We start from the raw sequence: 19,131 nt of genomic DNA, 5'->3' as shown, positions 1-19,131 counted from the left end.
CTCTCTCTCTCTCTCTCTCTCTCTCTCTCTCTCTCTCTCTCTCTCTCTCTCTCTCTCTCTCTCTCTCTCTCTCTCTCTCTCTCTCTCTGTTCCGTAGTCTGATGTCATTCTGAATGATGCGGACTACCTGGAGGACACTGGCTTGTTTGCTTACTAAGCAACACAGACTATATAAAACTTTGGAATGATGAAAATCTCTGATGACCTCAACAGTTCGACTTTACATTTTCTTGCTGTAACTTTGTGGCTTTGCTGATGGAGCACTCTGATCCGTAGGGTAGCGAGCATTGATCTCGGTGCTTGTTGGCAATGTCCGTCCATTAGGAGGGTGACACTGAAACAGAAACAACTGACGCAAACACATTTAGCTAGATCATAAAGTAGATTGGCTTGCCCACGACCATTAAAGGAATTAAATGCTAGCGTAAATGAAAAAATGACATCCCTCCTGGTTTCCTTCCTGTTTGATATTCATGTATAGCATACTTGTAATGTTCATACATATCCAGACATCAAGCTGCTTATTTTCCGCTTTTACTGTGTTTCTGTTGTTTTGGCTCCAGTGGGTGTCCTTGGGAGGTGGATTTTCAGTTTGGGGCAAGATTATGCAGCATTAAGCTGCTTGGTATCAGATAATGCAGCAATAATCATTCTTTGTGGTTATGAATTCAGCTAGACTTATCTGAGCTGGTGGTGTTTTTGCACTCATGTGTGTCAGCTAAACTATCTTTGGATCTGCTGATGTAATTAGATACTAAGTTTAGCCGCATATTTGGAATATGTGATCATGTGGGGAAGAACGATTAGTATTTTCAACATAAATGTATGCCCTCCTTTCATATAGTAGTACCATAAGGGTGAATTTAGGGTGACTAGGACACTTTTTTGCGATTAGGATGACTTTGGGGAATCAAGTGTCCCAATCAACCTAAATTCACCATATCAGTACCATATCTGATGATATAAGAGTTTTATTTTTGTTTATTGTATGATGTGTATTATGTATTGTACTCAGTGTTGGGTGTTTAATTTTACCTGCTTATTTAACACATTTTTCATAGTATGAATAATAATGTTGTAATGCCTAAAATAACTTGTACCATTTACAGAGATTTGTTTTAGGTTTGAGTTTTTTTATTTTTAATATGAGCAAAATATTTCTGCCCTGTATAATATATAGAGCTATATATTTGCTTGAAATAATTAAGGGCACTTAAAGAGATAGTTCACCCAAAAATTTTAATTCTTTCATCATTTAGTCACGCTCAAGTTCCAAACTTGTATACATTTCTTTGTTCTGCTGAACACAAAGGAAGATATTTGGAAGAATGTTTGTAACCAAGCAGGCCATTGACTGCCATAGTGTACTAATAATACGGTAGTCAAAAGCTGCCGAGATCTGCTTGGTTACAAACATTCTTCCAAATATCTTAAGAGGAATAGTTCACACAAAAAAATAAAATTCTGTCATAATTTACAGAATTTTGGTCCAATCCTGTATGATTTTCTTTCCTCTATAAAAGACAAAATAAAAGTCTTATACTACATCCGATATTGAATTCTTCCCTACTTTATAAACAGAACACCAACAGAGTAGTTTGTCCAAATACATAGTTATTTAAAAAAAAAAAATAGCTGAGTGACTTACTACTTCCATAAAGGTGTGAAGGTGAGTGTTTCAATTTTGTGGTGAACTATCCCTTTAATCTCTATGCTGGTTATGCCTATATTTGCCTACAGATCAAGCTCAAAAAAGCCAAAATGGTTGTTTCTACTGTGACATTAATAACAGCTGTGCATTTGTTTAGTCATCCAACCTTGCATGACTCATCAAGAATATTTCAGACCACTTTCAAGGTTTACACAGTTATTTTCACACACATTTGCCAAAAAAACAAGGACAAATCACACTGCATGCCAAAGGTCCCAGTTTCTTCCGTCATTGTGGAGTTGAGCCGAACATATCCTGACAGTCATGTGGTCTGAATGATCTCTCCGGGCGCTGATGTGTTGCTGAGTTTGACATTGGGGTTTGATTCTCCCATATGCGATCTTGCCGTTATTATGGCTGCTCTCCTCGAGGGATTCACAGGGCCATAACAAAACAAGTCTATTTCTGTCAAACAGCTCCAGCTGTGTCTAGGGGATAGCTGGTGTGTTTGGCTGTGTGATGTGGATGTGGGAATGTGACAGCGATGGTCGCTATCAGATTGGGTGTGTTGGCGATTTCAGGTTGGTTGAGGTGATTCTCGGAAACAGAGTTTTTTTATTCTGTTTTTCCAGATTATGATCACAGATCCACAGATATGAAAACCCATATGAAATCAGACTTTATTTTGTTAAACATCATATGAAAAGCTGGTAGTAATCCTGAAGCACGGTGGGTGGCAAATAATAACTTTATGGAAATTTACTATGACAACTGATGAAGCGTACTGCTTATCACATGAAGAATCTAAAAGCCTTTTATATTCTGCAGCTGTTATCCAATGCAAATATTATTTACATTTTTGACACCCTGCTGATGGCTAACAACCCAGCTGTCTTGATACTTAAATAACTGGCTTAAATATATAAATAACTTTGAAAATTGAGGTCAAGCAAATTAAGATTCAGCTGTTCTCTGTCAGCAGATGATATCGAGCCAGTTATTTTCATTTTAGCTCAAAATAAATGTTAAATATTTGATTATGATTGCTTTTCTTGGGGGCCCAAGGAGCGTTTGGTGCACCGGAATTTGTCCTGTCTTTAAAATACTGCAGGACTTGTCTTTGAATTAGTATTCAGAATGTAAGTTTGAATCATTGGCCGTGAAATATTGCAAAGCCAGGCTGATGCAGTAAGAAGCAGTGGTATTCTTCTCATCCAAATCTGCTGTGTCATTGTGTCATGTAGGGAGCCTCTAAGGGCAGATCGTAGGGAATGAGACACAAGGTATGTTACATTTACCACAAATTATTAAGAACTGGAACGATTTGATCATTGGATGTAACGCATTAGAAATAAAAGTTATGTAATTAGATTACTATTCCATGTCATAAGTAAAGTAATGCATTACTTTGTATTAAAGGGATAGTTTACCCAAAAATAAAATATTTTTTCGGCCGATATTAGCCTGTTGCAGATATTTTGGCATTGCCATATATGACGCAGATATGCCACCGATATGAGTGCACGCCCAAATAATGCCTACACGTCTCACACAAAGCTATATAAAAATGCCGGTCTTGTTGAGTATCATTGTAAACATAATCGGTTATGTCTTAAGTTTCATGGCCCACAGACAGAACACACTACCTGTTGTATTCTAACTGCATGCATTCGTTTTTATCAACACTTGAATGTGGGTACATGAAAAAAAGAAAATCGCATTTTTAACAAAGACTAACTTAGGTAAATATGGGATTCAGAACGATGAAAAGAGATGGAGAAACCTATTGAGAAACCAATATAACCAACAAAGCTTCATAGTCCTGATATGACATTTCATTCATTAGCATAGCTGTTTTGTTTTATATGCTGTTTAATGTTGATGATTATTTTATTTACATATGCTTCTGCTTATATGAGATCACTTGTTTCTGCTTCTTCTTTTCCTGTTTTAAAGGAACCTCGCTCATGAGATGTGTAATAGCCCCCCTACCGTTTGAAACATTGAAAACATTGATTCGCTTCAAAAGGCCTTTATTAACCCCCCAGAACCCTTTTCAAACAGAGCTGCTCAAACAAACCTTTCAGCTGTGTTGTCATTCTGGACTGCAGAAGTATAGGACACAGGAGAAGAAAGTTTTACACTTCACCAAAAAAAAAAAGGTTTAATGCAAGTACATTGGTCTATAAAGTGAGATTGAATGCATTAAAATAATTGTTTTATTTAACTATTTATTTATTGGAGGTTTGCGTAGTATTCTGATTTTTCATTTCACTGATTTTATTCATTTTAAAGATTACTGAACCTTTTTTGTGCAAGTGAGATGATTAAATGCATGCTCATATTTAGTCTAGAACTACGATAACCATCATGTTCACACACACACACACACACACACACACACACACACACACACACACACACACACACACACACACACAAACACAACTCCTCTGTATTTACTCACAATTTCACTCAAGATTAGAACAAGAGAACTGTCAGTCAATAAATGGAAAAAAGTAACTTGCATTACTTATTTGAAAAAGTAACGTGGATATTTTGTGGTCAATTTAAAAATAATGTGTTATTTTACTAGTTACTTGAATAAAGTAATCTGATTACGTAACTTGAGTTACTAGTAATGCGCTCCCCCGAACACTGCGTAAACCAGAAGCTAATTTGGTAGATTGCATAGGTCATTATGGAAATGATCTGGAAATGATGTGTTTCCACTCCCATCTGCACTTTTTTGGAATTGTGCTATTACTCTGATTTTCCCTGTGTATTAAATTTGGCCCTAAGGCTTATTCATTTCCGTTTTGGTGCGAAAGGGCATTAATATTTGCCATAAGGGCATTAATTTTTGTTATTTAAAACAATAAGCAAGCCCAGCTACGGTGAGAAAGAGTAACACAAAAGTAACGCAATGCATTCCTTTCCTTAAAAAGTAAGTAACGCAATTAGTTACTGTTTTAGAGAGTAACACAATATTGTAATGCGTTACGTTCCCTGCCAGACACACATAAACAATAAGGATTGGCCTTGGGCCATCCTTACATAGTATACACTACCGTTCAAAAGTTTGAGGTCTGTATGATCTCTTATGCTGTTGAGTTCTGCATTGCATAATATTCTCAGAAATATCAGGGTATAACTCCTAATTAAAGTACAGAAAGGAAGAAGTTTCTTATGCTTGATGTGAATTAGACTTGATGTAAAATCGTAGCAGTGTTAATTAGTGTACGTATTTAGCATCAAGTTCAATTGGATTGCGAGTGGTTAGTGAATAGCACTGAAATACTCTGCACAAAAGTAATGCAGCTGTTTAGTTCATTTGAGTGTTTCTGTTGTTGGAGGCGCAGTGGGTACGTATGATCTATTTTTGCTTTAGTGCTTATTGAAGCCACCTGTCTGGTCAGCTCTGGTGTAGTGATTCACTCTCCATATCCACACAAAACTTTCCATGATAATCACAAGCTGTAGATAATTCCTGTTGGAAAATAGTGTCTTTCGTTTATATAACAATTTCTTGCAACACGGTTATACATATCAACCTTCTATTTTAGTACAAATATGCAAAGCTAGATAGCCATCTTTGTAATCTGAAAAACAGCACACTGACTGTTTGGATGCAGCAGATTCACTTTTGAAGTCCGCTCCAAGTAAACAGCCCTTAAACATTCTTTTTGTTAGCGAAGCCCCATGTTTATAGACGATGTCAAGTTCGTTTGTAATTTGTTGCGGTGGGTTCATTCGATCTGCAGCAGGCTCTGGGATAATTGCCACTTGGCTCCCCTTAGCTGAGTCTGCTGGTTCCTCCAGAGAGAGAGAAAAAAGTTCCCAGGAATCCAGAGGAGAAGAATGCAGCCCCAGTGTTTGTCTTAACAACAAGGTGTAGGATGATGAAGGCCTGTTTGGGTTTGCGGTTTGCAGGACTTGCTAATCACCACCTGGCCATCTTTCAGCATGAGCTAAAGGCATATGGAGGTAGCGTGCATGTTTGCCTCTTTCTTTACAAGACGGCAACATTTCGCTGGAACTGCATTTTTGCCCGAGTCATTGAAAACAGAAGAATGGGATGCAGTGACCTTTGTAAGTGACCTCACTTCCTCTCTGAGCTGCAATAATAAAAAACTCATTCCCCTGGACGAACACAAATCATTGAAAGATAATAAATCACTTCCAGAATAAACAAAAATGCCACCACTACACTGTAAAAAATTATTTCGATAAAAAGTTACCTGGTTGCCTTAAAATTTTGAGTTCATTGAAATTAAAAATTTGAGTTAATACAATTTTAAAAAAAAAATGAGATTCGACAACCTTTATTAAAATATTATTAAAAGCTTTTGTAAGCATGTTGGATAAGTGTGTGTTTTATTTTTGATGACGCATTGAAATTAGAGAAGAATTGTGCTATTTTCATGATTTATCAAATTTTTTATGTGGTTCAGATACAATAATATTTTGAGTTTCTAATTATTAAACAAATGTCCTTCATTGTCTCAACTCAATTTTTTTATTTCAATAATTTCAACATTTTAAGGCAACCAGGTTACTTACTTTTTTAAGTTAAACCAACAAACATTTTTTACAGTGAGGTGTGTTCACACATGGCAGGTTTAAATCTGGTGTGATTGCTCTTTTACTGCGGTTCATTTGAATTTCATGTGGTTTATTTGAATAAGTATGAAGCTGCCATCCAAAACCTAGACTCAGCCTCAGACGCTGGGCAAGACTATCCAAAACCTGAACAAGCTGAGACCCACATTTTCAGGGCCATTGGCTTCTAAACGAACTCCGGAGCGGCTGAACGCAGGTTCAATGAAATTTTGTACGCAACACGGACCAAAGACGCCAAAACCAGTCGTGGAGTCACAAGATGCGACCTTAAAAAGGACAGAATGCTCTGGTTCTTCTCATCATAAGACCCACATTGCTCATTACAGTTTAATAAAGGTGTCAGAACTGCCGTCTCCTTGCAGAAGATCCTAGTTTGTGTGCAACAGTAGAATTCCTGGTGCTGTTTTGACACCTTTACACATTTTATAAGCTGTTTGTGAGCTGGTAAAAAGTCACATAATATGTGCACACATACAATGAGCGCATTTAACCTGCATGGTTTGGTCCGGACCAAGAGAGCCAAGTGTGAACACACCTTAAATTACACACATCAGCTTTCATTTCTCCTTGGATATGAATGACAACGAGGGATTTCATCTGTGCCAAGCTCTGAAAGAAAGTGGGTTTTAGAGGAAGGGCCTCTGTGTGACCGATGGAAACACATCACTGTTTAAGTGCACAAAACTGAAAGCTGCTTTATGGAATGAGGCGTGGACAGAGTTGCAGTGTTAGCACTGCAGATGTTTTACTGTGTGTGCGTGTGTGTGCATGTGCCTGCATGTGCTGCCTTACATTTGGAGTTAAAGAAAGAGTCTCTGGGTAGCTGGAGGGAAGGGAAGGACTGACAGAAGCAATGCTGCGGCTTGCTGGTTGCGTCACCCCTGACAGGCGGCATTATCATCTTATCGTAAGATCCCCTGACGCAGAAGGAAATTCCACATAAACAATTACTTACCACATTAAATTGCTGTAGTTACTGGAGATTGGACATTTCCAACAAATAAGGAGGCATATTCTGTCAATAACCTGAAAATATAAAGGTATATTTTTGTGTAATAAATATTTTAAATAAAACATATAATATTTTATATTAACCTGTAAATGAAAATGAGTGTGTATATTACCATTCACTAAGTAATGACTGCCATAACAGAAAATAATTTTTTATTATGAAAAAATAGAAAATAGTTGTTTTTTCACATTATTACTCACCTTTTTTACTATATCTTTAATCAAATAAAGGCAGCCTTGGTGTATATATATATCCATATATATACTCCATTAAACCAACTCCATTTTCAAACGCAGCAATGCTATGACATGACGGGAAGATCCTTTTAAAATCCTGATATATATATGTGTGTGTGTGTGTGTGTGTGTGTGTGTGTGTGTGTGTGTGTGTGTGTGTGTGTGTGTGTGTGTGTGTGTGTGTGTGTGTGTGTGTGTGTGTGTGTGTGTGTGTGTGTGTGTGTGTGTGTGTGTGTGTGTGTGTGTGTGTGTGTGTGTGTGTGTGTGTGTGTGTGTTTGTATGTATATATATATATATATATATATATATATATATATATATAAATATATATATATAAGTGTGTGTGTATGTATGTAGGTTTGTGTGTGCGTATGTGGTTTTTATTTCTTGCTGTTAAATTAGAAGAAGAAAAAAAAATTATCTCAGGTTTTCCCTCCAGCACCACGTTTATAGAAAAGAATTAGAATGTCACTCTTCAAATTTTGTGCTCACGCAATGTTTATACTGCCTTTTTTCCGTTGCTTTTTTCTTTAGCTGTGTCATGACAAATCACAGTATTAATACCTTAAGGGCACAGCATATAATTATTGCGTTCCCACTCATTGACTTCTCATTTATTTGAATCACGTAGTTCGTTTCTTCCACCTTGCACAAGCCTGACAAGAAATGGTCCGTTTATCATCAGAGGGGTGTCACGCCCAGTTATGTAAATATAGACTTCTGTGGCTTCAGTCTGGTAACGTGCTGTCGACATAAGGGGGATTTTTGGGAGAAAAAGCTCTAGGCTATAGCGCAGCCTTGCTTCAGTCAAGCTTGTAAAGACAGTTAAAAGGTTTGTGGGATGGACAGGATTTGACCCTGAGGCCTAAGACATTTTTACACATCCGCTTTCACAGTGGTCTCACCAGGTTATGTTTGTTTCGAGGAGAAGTGGCCACAGTTCAATCTGCAGTCACCTGGCCAAAAAAATATTAAAAACTAAAAACAAATCAGAAAAATAGCGTTATACAGCCTCCACTTATTAAAAAAAAACAAGTGTGCTACCATGATGAGTATGTACATACACAGTGTACTATCCAGATGATGATCTGAATGCGAAACCGCTGGGTGAAGTGACATGATTAACCAATCAGAATCTGATTTGGAGAGAGCTACTGGGCCAATGAGATTGCACAGTGGCCGAGGCTACTTAGTAAAACATTGCAGGAATATAAACTCCATATCATTGCTAATTAAAGTAAAGAGGCATTACTAATAAGTAGGCCCATGCAGATTCTGTGCCCACAGATGTTCAGTTATCAGAATATTTGGGGTAATTTGATTATGCAATTCGCCCGAGCATATAGTACTGTTAGGTTTAACACGTTTTTCCATTTCTTCAGTGCAGAAGGTCCACAGATTACCTGCTTTTTAACTCGGCTAACTGAGCTGATGTTGAATTTAAAGTTGAGGTATGCAAAGTAAATTGAAATCTAATGTATTGGTCTTATTTTCGGACCATATTTGTTTTTTATAGATGGTTCTAGATCAGTATAAGCACTGAGCAGCAGAGTTGTGTTGCGTATCTATATCGGTATGCGTGGACGGCCTTACACGTCTGCTGAATGCCCCTTGTAAAGGTTACTCTCGACAGCTCCCAGATGTGCTGCACTATTTGTATAATTGCAAATGCTGCCCGAGACCACCTCAGCAGGTAACTCAAGTAAACTAGTTTGGAATTTATAGAAAAATGTGCGTTTTATAGGAGTTTGTTAACCATTTTCAGCGCATGTTGGTGCGCTTGAATTTTACAGGGATCTGTTTATGTCAAGCTATTATCTTTTATAAGAACATACTCAACTGGCACAGAAAATGAACCATTTTGCGAGGGGTGCCAGAAAATATAGGTCAATGCTCTCATCTACCAATTTTTTTCCTGTTAAATTGTGCTATAAAGTTCCAATCTGTTGATATCAAATCGTGCGTTCTGATGTTTGTGAGCCACCATAAATATTTATTCGCATCGTAATGTGATATTCAATCATTCCTTGGCTTTATGCTTGCATTGAAATGCAATGTTTCACATTGATTTTCCATAACACTTTCATTCTTTCATGCAACTGTAGTGAAATGGCTGCATGTAATGGAATTTCATTGGTATTCATGAACTAAATGGCTGACACAAATTGCGTGGTTTTGTTGTGCCCTGACCTTGAAATTGAGCATTTCGTTCATCAGCAGGAGCAGCTGAATTAGACCTTCTGGTCATCTCCGGTCTGGGGTATGTTTCTGATTGGAAATTGTTAAGATAGATAAGATATGGTTATTTTCCAGTTATCGCCTGCCAAAGTACAAGATGAGGATACAAGGCGCATAGAAATGTTCCACCATATAATATTAATTTTAAATCTGGCTCTTACAAACAATAATGATAAAAGTAACTGTTCTTTGCAATAAAAAATGGTAATTACATGTAATTTATACTTTATTTTGACAGATATATACTCTTTGCACCTCAGTATTGTTGTACATTAACAGGATACAATAATAATATAGAGTGTAAATTATTATATTTATTTAATTTTTAAACGGATGCCGCCTTAACGGGACAAAAAAAAGCCCTCCCTACACCTAACCCTACCCAATAAATGCTTTTATTATTATTATTTCGTTAGGCACTTTTTTTTCACATTTAGAACATTTTCTTAATTTTTATTGAAAGTAAATGCCTTTCCGTTTGATCTATTAGCCGTACGCTTTGCACCATTGAAGACATTGAATAACCAGCAATTTTTTTTAAATGTTATTTTGCAAAGCCAGGCATTTTTAGGTGGAGCTAGTGCCAATAACACTTGCCAACAAAGCACACTATTTGCACTTGGTGTGAACAGACACTCTGTATTAAGATTTTTACCAAAATCAAATGAAGTTACAAGATTTTTGACCAGCGAATGTCAGACATTTGTGTTTTATCCATCATTAGAATGGGGGCATCTGAGGCAGTAAGTGCATCACATTACGTTTTTATCAACCTACAGGTTATAAAGTCTGTCATTTAGTTAAAGTTTCGTGCTATAAAGGATGAAGTGCTTTGCGCAGACTATTTAAGACATGTTTATAGACATATATTTAAGCTATACTAAGGCACTCTTTTCCACTCCTCAAAATCATAAAACTTTAGCCTTTATATATTTTTTTCCTGCAAAAAGAACAAGAAACTGCTTTACTTGTTCAAACAACCCATTCTTTTTTTTTACCCTTGCACTGCATAAAAAGCAGAGGGAGTCCAAACTGTGTGTGGTGCTTCATTTACAATTGAGGCAGGGTGGATTTTGTATGACAGTTTGAGGATCCAATTGGAGTTATGAGATTTAATCACAAGCTCTTTTTAATATTATATGTAGATACAAGGTTATTGTCCGACAGCAAGGAGATGGTGGCATATTTTCATTATTAAAGGAACACTCCACTTTAAAAAAAAAAAAATAGGCTCATTTTCCAAGTCCCTTAGAGTTAAACAGTTGAGTTTTACCGTTTTTGAATCCATTCAGCCGATCTCTGTATCTGGCGGTAGCACTTTTAGCGTAGCTTAGCATACATCATTGAATCAGATTAGACCATTAGCATCGCTCTCAAAAATGACTAAAGACTTTATTTTTTCAAAGATAATATTTTTCCCATTTAAAACGTTACTATTCTGTAGTTACATAGTGTACTAAGACCAACGGAAAATTAAAAGTTTAGATTTTTAGACCGATTATAGACTATTCTCTTATTCCTGTGTAATAATCAGGGAACTTTGCTGCCATGCAATGGGTGCAGCAGCACAGTAATATTTCGCAGAAAAGAGTACCTAGCTATATCGGCCTAAAAAATTGTGTGTTTTTCATTTTCCGTTGGTCTTAGTACACGATGTAACTACAGAAGAGTCAAGTTTTTAAATAGGAAAATATAGTAAAAGTCTTTTGAGTGTGATGCTAATGGTCTAATCCGATTCAATAATGTATGCTAAGCTATGCTAACAGTGCTACTGCCAGATACAGAGATCGACTAAATGGATTCAAAAACGGTAAAACTCAACTGTTTAACTCTAAGGGACTTGGAAAATGAGCCTATTTTCAAAAAAAGTGGAGTGTTCCTTTAACAGTGACTATATTTATAACTGTATTTTAGAATGATGGTCAAAAAAGGAGAACTTCCACATGTCAGGTCTGTGATCCTTTATAAAACACAATTTTTAGGAGATGAAATGGTATCAAAGTTTTTCTGAGCTCTCAAATTGAAAACACTCCAGCCCTTCTCACGTTTCATACCGCGTTCTCACGCACTGAGAGAAAATGACTTTGACATGCGCCTTGAAGCAAGGTCCTTGCGTGAAACTTCCCACATGCGCGAGCGAATTCAATCGTTTGATCTGCTGCGCGTTATGAGGCCCGGGATCGTTCTAGAATGGGTGACCATATAAATTTCTCGCGCATTGACGCAGGACATTATTGTGGAGAAATATTCAGTCATCTTCTTTGTATGAACACTGAGTGAGGAAAACGATGAATCTCTTTTTGTATTAGAAAGTGACAGACGATTTAACAAAGGCTCAGATGACTCACCTGTATATGATTTATTCATAACCCAGTGTCTGTTTAAGAAAATGTTCTTCTTTTTGCACATAAAAAAGGGCTTTTTTCATTTTTCATAATTCCTCATAATCGTGTTTAGTAAAGCTAGACTTAGAATCATACTATTATAGTTTTTGTTAAAAGTTAAATTATATTTTATGTGAATATGTTCACTTTTTTAGGTTTTAGTTAATGATAAGTTATTATTAATTATTATTATATAAGTTTCATTATTCACTTGAATGTAATTTTATTTGTATAGCACTTTTCACACGTTTCTTAACAGAAAATGGATGCGTCTATATTACTCTTTAGAGTGATCTGTTATCAGAGGTTTAAGTATGCATTTCAGAAATGTACACACATCTCACACTTAGCTAATAATGTAACAATTATGAGGAGAAAATATGATTTGTCATAGGTCTCCTGCATGGTTTCACATTCACTTTTATAATTCAGAGACCGCAAACCTCTATGTCACAGGGACCACTCCCTTCCTTTAAACCTCAAAACACACACACACACACAGCACTTCCCCATAACCACTGCCTACGTCTCTCCTGAGCAGAGCTTGAACACACACGATAGGACGGGCGCAAAGTCATACCTGGTGCCAGCGTTGGGAGGTGCCGGATCGTCTCAATGCCCTGAGTGGAGCTTGTGGCACAGAAAAGGGATTTTATATTAAAAGAGGAGAAGCAGCGCCCACATTTTTTGTATACTCCAGTAAAGGAACTACAAGCGAGGGAGAAGGAGATTAGTGTCGTGTTTTGACAGCTGGCATTACTCCATCATTTTAAGTGTTTACCTTCGGACCGGTAGGCTAAGAACCTTTAATGTTGTTAGATTTGAGTGTGTTTGGCATTGTGTGTTTTGTTTCTGTTGTTCTTTCAACTAATTCTGCATTTAGCAGTGACATATCGCATGCTTAGCAAACTGCAAATAGCCCTCACTTTTTTTTTCTTCTTTTTTTTGTGGAACAGAGAGTTCACGGGGTGGGAAAGGGTGATATTGTGCAGTCCATGAGTTTATAAAACGTCCTTGAACCCTGTAGTAGAAAGAGAGGATGAGATCTGAATGTGTCATTTGCCCCTTCTCCACCCACACATCTTTCACTGTGATGAGATGAGACTCGTCTGGTCACTACCCATCAATCAAAGTGCCTAAAGAGACAAACATACTGTACACAGATAAACTTAGATTCAATTTCATGAGGGCAAAATGAGTGAAACTACAGACATTGAACTTTAGCCATTATTACCATTATATACGCAAACTATAAATAATAGACATAATGTATCATATAGACTATCATTTAAAAGTTCTGTAAGGTTTTTTTTTACTTGAATTTTATTTATGAAAGAATCTTAAACATATTGTGTATTATGGCTTAAATATTAAACTTAATTTTTTTAACATTAATGAATTAATAATAATAAATGTTTGTTGAACACCAAGTAAGTAAACTAAACCTATTTAGTAGGTTTTAGTATTAATAGGTTTCTGAAGGTTTCTGACACTGAAGACTGAAAATTACAAACAGAAATAAATTACATTTTATATTAAAATGGAAAACAGCTATTTAAATTGTAATAATATTATGTTTTACTGTATTTTTGGTCCAATATGTAGCGTTAGTGATGTAGCCAAAATCATATGGATGCCAAACTTTTTGTGCAGTAGTTTATGATGAATTATGTACATAAATATCAGTGTTTTTCATTCATTACCAACATTTATAGAACATAATCAATCACTTTATCAAACAGCATATAAAAACTATATTAGCCAGAAAGAAATGTCACACTTACACCCTTAAAAATAAAGGTGCCAGAAAGAACTAAAAATGGGTTTTCACAGTGATGCCGTAGAGTAACCATTTTTGGTTCCCCAAAGAACCGTTTTGTGAAATTTTCTTTAAAGAACCATTTTTTGGAGCCATTTTATAGTCTAAAGAACCTTTTTGCACTACAAAGAACCTTTTGTGCAATGGAAAGGCCAAAGACCCTTTATAAGAACCTTTATTTTAAAGAGTATAGCTTAGTTATTTAATGAAGCACTTTGAAACGACACTGCTTTCTCCAGTATATGCTGTGAGCTAATGACATTTTTTCTTTCAAAAGATTTTTTTTCTTTTAAAGCATATAATTATCGTGCTAAATAAATTGTAAAATCCTAAGTACTAAGAAAAACACCCCTTCTTGAACATCAATACCGATATTTGATCTCTGTTGATTTGATCTTTCTTTAGAACTTCAGCTTGTCTGTGTCTGTTCCTCAGTTTTCACCGTCTACTTCCTTTATCGACTCAAACGATGGCCGTATGAGGGTCATGTATCAGACAGCTGAATGAAGTCTCAGCCTGCCACAGACCGCCCACTGTAAGATGCCTGTCAGCCTTGGGGCAATCTGGAGAGCCGTGTACTTGAGACTTTGACAGCTGCTCGGCAGATCTCCAGCTCTAGATGGCGCTACTCTGTCCCTGCTGCACATAGAGCAGACAGGGAGGATAACAAGGCACGTCCTTCAAACCCTGTTTGTTTAGACTCAACCTCAGCGGTAATTTTTGGACGAGAGGGAACGTCTGGGCCCTTATAATGTCTAAGCATTTCGAAACTGCCCAGCCTGTTAGTTTCTATTTGTGCTTGAGCAACAGAAAGGCTATGTGTTGTTATTCACACATGCCCCAAAGATACCACTTCCTAAACAAGCTCAATTTGACGCCTTCAGACCTCTTATAATAGGCCCGAACGACGTTAAACGAAGCAATGCTGTATTTGTATGAAGCAAACCACTTGTTTTTGTGTAATTTGTAAGCGAGGTTTAAATTGCTATCAGATTTAAACCTGTAATTGTGAGTAGTATTGTTTGATTAATTAGAAGACTCATCTCATAAGAGTCTTTTATTCTTGAGTCAAACTACTACACTGTTGCAATGTAGGTTTTAACATGCCAGCAAACAAACTGCAATAGAAAGATGTGTTGTCTATTTATTATATAATTTCACAGGTGTAGGTGCAGGAAACCCAGCACTGTGGAATTCTTGATTCTCATTGGCTGACAGTTTTTTAATTATCATTATTATTATTATTATTATTATTATTATTATTATTATTATTATTATTATTATTATTATTATTAGCCAGTGGAGCAGCAGTTCGGTTCCAAAGGTACAAATCCTGTTCTTTTTGTTCATAGGAGAATGTATTGTTAACAATAACTTAGAAATCATTAAAACAGATCTACTGCTACAAGGTTGATAATCAGTGATATTAACTTATTTTTTTAAATAATCATGTTTAACTGGTGAAAAACTACATTACCCATGATTCTGCAGAGAACTCTCAGCCATAGAGAGAATCGTGACAAACAAACACAGGCATGTTTTTGTGACATATGAAGACACAAACGTGTATAATGACATGGGTATGACATAGGTATTACAAGGAGAGGGTGAAATATGAGGACATTGGACATGTCGCCACTTTTCAAAATGCTTATAAATCATACACAATGAGTTTTTTTGAGAAAGTAAAAATGCAGAATGTTTCCTGTGATGGGTAGGTTTAGGGAAAGGGGCAGAGTATGGGGATAGAAAATACGGTTTGTACAGTATAAAAACCATTACACCTATGGAATGTCCCTAGCCTGACAAGCCAGACCCACATCAAGATGTTTGGTCTGGAAACTCACCATAGACAGGGCTCAATCCGAGGAGCAGGATAAACGGTTGTCTTTCAAACTCCCTCTGCAGGCGATAGGATAGCGCTACACCAACCAGAGCAACGAAGGTGAAGCAGAGCTCGCTGACTGATTAAACATTCGCCGTATCCGGTCAGCAAAACTCCGAACACATCTTCCCTTTTTAAGAATGACTTCAGTTCCACTCTTCAGAGAAAAGCTTAACTCCAAGTCTTCCAGAATCGCAGTCAGAGCTGATTCGAAAGACCGCCGCCGTTCGCCAGTTTCTGTGTTTACTAGAAGCACGCAAACGCAACTCGGCCGTCGTCATTATGGCCCCGCCCACCGACTCTATACATGATGTGATTGGGCCGTCCAGATTTTGAGGAACACAGCTCAGAATGGTATTGAGAGTTCCTAGACGACACTTGCGGGCAGATTAAATTTGCTGCCGCTAGGGTACGTCTAGATTTCTAGGCTAGAATGTCCCCATATTTCACAAAAACAAACGTGTGTGTGTGTGTGTGTGTGTGTGTGTGTGTGTGTGTGTGTGTGTGTGTGTGTGTGTGTGTGTGTGTGTGTGTGTGTGTGAGTGTGAGTGTGAGTGTGAGTGTGAGTGTGAGTGTGTGTGTGTGTGTGTGTACTCATAGTTATAAGTGTGACAAAATCCTATAGGCCTTGGACTACTCCAATTAACACTCCATTTTTTATTTAGTTTCGGGTCAAAATGATCCGAGGGAAAGATGAGGGTTAAATATAGTATGTTATCCCAATGTGTCATGGAATTATACATTTCTTTCCTTTGTTAAAGCTGATTTGTACCTTTGTCTTTTTATCACTTTTTTGGGTTTGAATCCACTTTTTTCGCACCTTTTTCAAGCTGTCAGTACATCGTTGGCTAACATCTGTGTAGCTGTGCTGACTCAGAAAGAGCTTAAAAGACACAAAGGCAAGACACAAAATAGAGTCTGTTGTGTTATCGCTACTGAATGCCACAGAGAGGTAAATGGGAAAGCAATTTTGTCCCATGAAGCAGCTCTCAAGTATGGTGATGAAGTGGAAAAGAAAAGCCTGTAAAAAACACCTGGCAACAACTGAACCTGCAAAAACGAACGGTGGGGAAGCTATTTGCTCTTTTAGTCAGGATACAGGAAGCAGAAGTGGTTGCTTTGCATTGGATGGAGGGAATGCAACTGTGCAACACTTAATCCATCTCAAAGGGAACCATGATGGAGGACCACACGTGGACAGGATCCCTCAGATTAGAGATTAGGCCTGTGAGAGAAGCCAAAAACATGTTTAAGCTCCACCACCGTGTATGGGGGGGAGGGGATGGCCAGTATAGTTCAACATCCCCCAACAAAACACACGTTTATGTCCTTATATGGATAGTGTTATTCACATTTGTCTGCAAACTTTTCAAACTAAACAAGAAACTGTTATCTGTCAATCAGGACAGACTTGAAAGTTGCTCCATTTAGGTTGTAGATTAATATTGGGTCAGTTTAAGTGCTATTTACAGACATTAGATGTGGGAGAACGAGCGGTTTTTGCTGATAAACAGCTAGCTATACCAGTTAACTTGAGTTTTACTAGTCCGCCACTAAAACCGGAAGATCACTTGTTTTTCTGTTTGATCAGGTTTAAGAAGGGTGCAAGGAGCACTTAACTCAAAGAGGCTTAATGTCCTAAATTACAGTTGGACCTAAAGGCAAACATGCTGCTATGATGTGTGTGTCTGCGTCTTGGTGCTGAGGCGGCTGTCCGGTGGTGGAGGCCCAATGCCGTATAATTATGGTACTTGAAATGAGGTTGAGGTGTATTACAAAACCCATGGTAAGTGCCCTGGGATGGTCATTGAAATCATTCCGTAGTATTTGGTAATTGTTGTTATTGTTTTCTACTTGTATAGATTACAGAGTGGTTGTAACCTGAAAGCACTAGCCTGTAGATTTCACAACACAACAGGGTTTAAAGGGATTGTTCAAGCAAAAAAATCTGGACATACCCAAAATTGTGTGACTGGGGATCTGGGCTTTCAAGCATCAAAATGACAAAAAAAAAAGTATACTATAAATGTATTTTTTTAAATCTATATAGTTGTCATATGGCTTTGCAAGACATATACAGCTCTGGAAAAAATTAAGAGACCATTGAGAAATCAATGTTAAGTGGCCTCTTCATATTTTTTTTCTTTTTTTTTTTTGGGCTAATTTTTTGAGGCCCTTTTAGGAGCTTTTAGGCCCATATTCCAGTTAATTTTCATTACATGTAAAAGATTATGTATTATATTATATTGTATCCCTTTAAGAAAGGATCACAGAGTAACTATTGAGAAGGGAAGAAATGAGTTCATTATCCATAGTGTAGATAACATATAATTTCACACCAAAATCCATTGCAGAATAACACTGGGGATTGGTGTCACTGCAGACAGATTTCAACAATGAGGTTTTTCCAGACAGACACAACTGAAATCATAGATTAAGCCATTCTGTGACCTCAGCCAGCAATTTAATTCACACTTGTACTGTAGATTCACAAGGTCTTGCTTCTTAGGAATAAGCAGAGCTAACAGGAAAAAAAAAAATCATCTCTTTTCGAATATGTCTTTTCCACATTCATCTGAATTTGCTCCATGGATTAAAGATGAGAATGAAGTCAGACCTGGAATGACACATTGGCTCTGTCCTCTGTCTTTCTAGTTCACAGGAAACTCAGCTGTCTCTCAGCCCAGACTGCAGGCCGAAAATAGCAAGGAAAGGATAAACGACAGCTGCTAAAAAAGAGGCATGAAAAAAACGAGCGGTGCATTGAGACTTCGAAAAGAATATAAAATAAATTAATAAAATAAAACAAATAGTTTATTTATACATATTTGTTTAAAGGGTTAGTTCACCCAGAAATGAAAATTAGCCTATGATTTACTCACCCTCAAGTCATCTCAGGTGTATATGACATTCTTCTTTCAGATGAATAAAATATATTTTAAAAGTCTTGGCTAATCCAAGCATTATAATGGCAGTGAATTGTCCAAAAAAGTGCATCTATCCATCATATAACTGCTCCACACGGCTCCGGGTTAATAAAGACCTTCTGAATCGAAGTGGCGCGTTTGTGTCAGAAAATAATATCCATATTTAACTTTATAGACTAAAATAACTAACTTCTTGCGGAAAACCGGTTTGGGATCTGTGATATCTTTTAATATTCAACTTATTCGATAAAAGATGCAGTACAAATTAATTTGTAATATTGTGAAATATTACAATTTAAATTACTTCTATTACTATACTGTGCATTTTCTGTGCACGTCTTCAGTGTAACATGAT

The 19,131-nt window shown here is 37.0% G+C and overlaps 1 protein-coding gene across 7 annotated transcripts in view; it reads left to right on the top strand.

The window, feature by feature from the left end:
• The window catches only part of iqsec1b (IQ motif and Sec7 domain ArfGEF 1b), a 246,199-nt gene that overhangs the window by 194,161 nt on the left and 32,907 nt on the right, over positions 1–19,131 (top strand). The window lies entirely within an intron of this gene.

The sequence above is a fragment of the Pseudorasbora parva genome, chromosome 22 (genome assembly GCF_024679245.1).
Source record: "Pseudorasbora parva isolate DD20220531a chromosome 22, ASM2467924v1, whole genome shotgun sequence".
Classification (NCBI taxonomy): Eukaryota; Metazoa; Chordata; class Actinopteri; order Cypriniformes; family Gobionidae; genus Pseudorasbora; species Pseudorasbora parva.
Note: the sequence above shows the minus strand (reverse complement) of the source record. Positions and strands in the feature narration are given on the sequence as shown.